Here is a 4,938-nt window from a genome sequence, read left to right on the forward strand (position 1 = left end):
AAAATGAAATTTCCAAGTGGCATGCCAATGTAAGAGTCTCGACTATTGTACATGGTTACTTTCACTACTACAAAAATGCTCAAAGAGACCTTAAGTAAGAGACCATTTAAATAAATATGTGATCTCTTGGATTCAAGAGACCAAATATCTCAAATAAATGGTCGCTTATGTATAATCTTAGAGAGATGAAAATGTACCAAAGACCATCTATTTTAAATAAGTGGTCTCTCCTTCTTTTTAATTAAATAAATTAAAAAAGAGAGACCATTTATTTAGGAGAAATGGTCTCTCCTTTTTTTAATTAAAAAAATAAATAAAAGAGAGAGACCATCTATTTACAAAAAGTGGTCTATTCTTTTTTTAATTTAATTAAGTAAATAAATAAAAGAGAGATATCATCTAATTACAAAAAGTGGTCTCTCCTTTTTTTAATTAAATAAAAAAAAAGATCGTTTATTTAACATACAAAGTATTTTAAAGTCTAAAAACTCGCGAAGAGGCAAAACCCAAACCCTAATCTCATTTCCTCAAAACCCATACCCCCATCGCCTCTCTCTCTCCTCTCACTTGAATGATGCTTGTCGACGCGGAATCCGACTCCGATTGAGCGGCTACAGCTTCCTCGCTCTCGCAATCCCTAACCAAATGCTGAAGTTCGTCGATCTCGAGTCTCTGCTGCCGTCGACGGTGCTTCTGACGCTTGAATCCGGCGAAACTCTCACCATCACAACTCCAGGCGGTATTACATTCGTCTTTCTCTTGCTCAAAAATGCTTCTTGGGAGCTCGGTAATTAGGTATTTCTTGCTTTCTCTTTCAGATCTGTTGCTTTTTCTTTCATTTCTACAATTTCATGTTCGTGGTATTCATGTTGTTTTTATGAGAAATTATGGTGGTTTGATTTTGTTTTCCTTTTCTTTTACTACAATGAGAATATTTCTCGATTTACCTGATGAACTGGTAAATTTTTATGTGGTTATTGAAAAATTAGTTCTTAGGTGGATGTTACTCTTGAATTTATGATAACTTTGGAGATAAGAGAGTTTTATTTTGGGGGTATACATGGGATTTTATTAGTGATGAGTTAATTGTATGGGAATTTTCGATGGGTAATTGAATTAGAATGATAGTTTAGAACATTTTATTTTAATGTATAGTTGGAAGTAAAGAAGAATGTTGCATTCTGTGGTGAATGAGAAGATATGGCATATTTGAATTGGGTTTGTCAGGAAATGGATATGATGCCTGTTGGGTTGCTGTTAGTGAGAATTTAAAATTTTAAAGCTAGACTAGATATATTGTGTTATTTTTGATGAAATATTACTTATCAGTGGATAGTTGTCAAAACATTAAAGTATAATCTTGTTTTAGGAAGAGATGGATTGACATACGATATGTTGGAGTTGGTACATACTCATTGGAAGAGACGGCGAATTTGTAAAGTGAAATACAAAGGTGTCCCAACGATTGACATGGATAATGTTTGCAAATGTCTTGAGGTTTATTCTTAGAAAATCCATGTCCCCACTTCATTCTTGGGTATCCATTGTATTTAAATTGAGTTAATGAATTGTATCCTTAGATTTTGTATGTTTTTCATGCTATCTATAATTTTATCATACTGCTTAAAATTGCAACCCTATCCTCTTTTGAGTTAGGAAACAACTTGTCCTCTTAATTCATAAAAGTATCCTACTTTAACCATCATATATATATCTTATTTAGACTTCTACTAAATTGAAATGATACGTTTATGTACATAATTTTTGTATCTGTTGATAGTATCAGGATAGTAGTGTAGGATTATACATGAATGAACTTCTTTAAAAGGAACAAATAAGAGGGTGAGGCATGGAGAGTGGAGACCATTACATTATTATATGAAGTAGATAGGCTATGGTCTATAAGCATATGATATACCTCCAATCAATGCTAACTTGTGCCATAGTTGATCACAATAAAATTTCGGCCTGATTTGGCATATCATTTACAGTATTTATTTAGGTCTTGTATTGGTAATTTGGGAAACTCTCTATCTCCCTTGGTTTATACTCTGTATAATAAAGATACACACTATTGAATTTAGGAAATAAGGCCCTATTTTGCATACTAAAACTATATTGAGAAATTATCATTAGTAGCCATTAAGTTTTGCTAATTATCTTTGGTAGCTATAAATAAATTTGTAAATTATCTTAATTAACCATATACTCCATAATTTAATTATGACAACATTAATGACCATTTCCGGCCACTTTTTCAACTAATAAGCATATACTCTGTAAATGCTGACTACCACTATCGAGTCCATGTATTTGGCTCACTTAATATCTCATGTCATAATTTCATGGTTTTAGTTTTTCTTGGTTCTGTGACCCCATTGTTAATCTGGTTAACATTATAATCCATTGCTACAATTTCCTAGTCACATTTTTTATACTATCTCTAAAGTAAATGGATAAGAGTAACTAAACCCCCAGTAGAGTATGTGTTTTCTTCATAAATCTTTATTACCTCTCAATACCACCTCTTGTTCTGGTTTCTTGTAGTTATTCATGTCCATTTAGTTTAGGTTTGTTAGTCCTGGAATGTGTGAATTCCTTTTTCGGTGTTCCTTTTATGCAATGTAGTGCTGAAAGTTTCCAATTTTGCATTGAAGTTATAGCTTGCTGTAATACAGGAAGTACTGCTAGTGTTAAATTGATTTAGAGAGGTTAAGAGGATTTTGTTCTCTAATGTAGAATTAAGGCAGACTTATAACTTTAAGGGCTAGCTTAGTATCACTTGTTGTTCAATAACTTCAAATAAGAAATTTTGAGCCTTATAAGACTTGCAAGACGAAGGGGCTAATTTCTTCATATGAACCAATTAACCAAGTGTAGTACACTAGTATAGACGGATTACACCACAGCTTTCCTGTTGCCGCAACAAAAAGGACATGGTTAAGATAATCTGAAAATCTGAAGTTCTTTAGCTAGCATTTCGTTTCGTTTCGTTTAAAGGACTTAAATAAATCACTCATTAAATAAATTGAACTTGGATAAATTTGCTAGAATAATTTTAGTTAATGAACTTGCATAAATTTGCTTAATTTTATTGGGTTTATATCTTGTATTATATATAATTATGTGATATTCATTTTTAAAATGGGTTGAACTTTAGTATTGAACTTGTATAAATTTGCTTGAAAAGAGGTTTATTGTATAGACGCTCAGATACTAAGAGTAGTCAAGCATTGATTGATTGATAGATAACCGAGCATCATATACAATGAGGCGTTCAATTTTGAGTGTTCAATTTTGATTTTAGTTCTTGGTTAGTGTAATTTTAGTTTCAAGTTTGTGTATATATATATTTTTTTTAATAATTGTGTGCTAATTTTTAATCTCTTTGAAAAATTTTCAGGATAAAAAGTGAAGATTAATTTGCTTGTTGAATTATTTGGTTGGCGTGAGGTTGTTGCACAAGATATTAGAAGGCCTTGGTTATAGTGTTAATGAGTTTTTTTTTATTTATTTATTTTTAAGTACGGAGTATGAGTTTTGTGTAAATTTTGATAGAATATTGATTGTACTCAAATACTTCGTATTAATGAGTTTTTGGGATTGGTTTTGTATAAACTACGTGTATAATTTTCGTATTAATGAATTGTGTTTTTGCTTTATTGAAATCATGTACGGAGAATATATTAAAATACAAATATTTTATTTTTTAAAAAAAAAAGAAGAAAGAGACCATTTATTTGAAATAGGCGGTCTTAGTTTTTGGAAAACTAAGACCATCTATTTCAAATAGGTGATCTCAGATTTTCAAAAATTGAGACCATCTATCTTAAATGAGTAGTCTTAGTTTCTAAAACCAGAGACCACTCTTGATGAAGTGATCTCTTAGGCCAAAGAGACCTGTGAGCTAGAGACCACCCCTAAGGTAGTCTCTTTGGCCAATTTTGTAGTAGTGTAATTTGTAACAACATCGTGATCGGGGTTTGTATTAGACTTATACTACGTATATAATTTCAAATAGAATGACATAATTGTCTTTAAGGGTTTATATTACATTGACTTTATAGGGTTGCAATAATAATTAAATTTATACGGAGTAAGTACTTACTGTGTATATATATTTTAGTAATAGTGTTCCCTCCGTCTCATAATAATCTTCTTATTTGGAATCTTGACACTACTCATAAGATGAGTAAGTATTTTTCTAATTAATGTTAATATATAAATCTTAATGTAGTCAATGTATAAGGTGTTATCTAATTCGTGAATGAGTAGAAATGCGCTGTCATACATGAACTTTCGAAGTAAGAAGATCACTGTGAAACGGAGGGTACGGTGTAATAGTAATCACAACACATCAGCTAGTCCCATATAAATAAAAGAAAGAAAAGATCAACTTTCTCGTGAGATTTAGATGCTTGTATCAGACACGAGTATGTGTTTAAATATCTAATCCGTCTATTTTGTGTAAGAGTTTACATAATTTGATTCAAAATAAAGTGAGGCATGTATGCTACATTATGTCAAATTTAGAAAATTTAACACGCATGGTGTATGGTTACTTAAAGTGAAATTAAGAATCTAAGTCATTACGATAAATTTTCTTATTTTTATTTTGATCCTAATTCATAAAGTTACACAAGTTTTCAAACTAGTTCAATCTGTCACTTAAATTTACGGATCCCTCTATAGAGAAGTCTAGCAATTGAATTTTTCCTATTGTTTTACTTCCTTTTTGTAAAATACATTAGTTTTGTTTTCTCTATGGTTCAATAGATTTTTTTTTTGTTTCTTCTCTCAAAGTTTCTAAGAAAATATCAGAGTTTTATCTTCGAAAAATAATTGTAATTTATTTTCAATAACTTCAAAGCTAGACGAGTTGCCCTCCTTATAGAGTGAACTCTTAATTGTCTAATATTTTAACTTTTAGTTAGAATT

The 4,938-nt window shown here is 30.7% G+C and overlaps 1 long non-coding RNA gene across 1 annotated transcript; it reads left to right on the top strand.

Moving 5' to 3' along the window:
- The first annotated feature begins 491 nt into the window (after window positions 1-491).
- Window positions 492-3,662, top strand: LOC145584910 (uncharacterized). Its single transcript, XR_014100446.1, has 2 exons — window positions 492-795; window positions 3,404-3,662. It is a non-coding gene; the product is annotated as an uncharacterized LOC145584910 (long non-coding RNA).
- The last annotated feature ends 1,276 nt before the right edge of the window (window positions 3,663-4,938 follow it).

This window comes from Chenopodium album, chromosome 16 (assembly GCF_948465745.1).
Source record: "Chenopodium album chromosome 16, dcCheAlbu1.1, whole genome shotgun sequence".
NCBI classification, from domain to species: Eukaryota; Viridiplantae; Streptophyta; class Magnoliopsida; order Caryophyllales; family Amaranthaceae; genus Chenopodium; species Chenopodium album.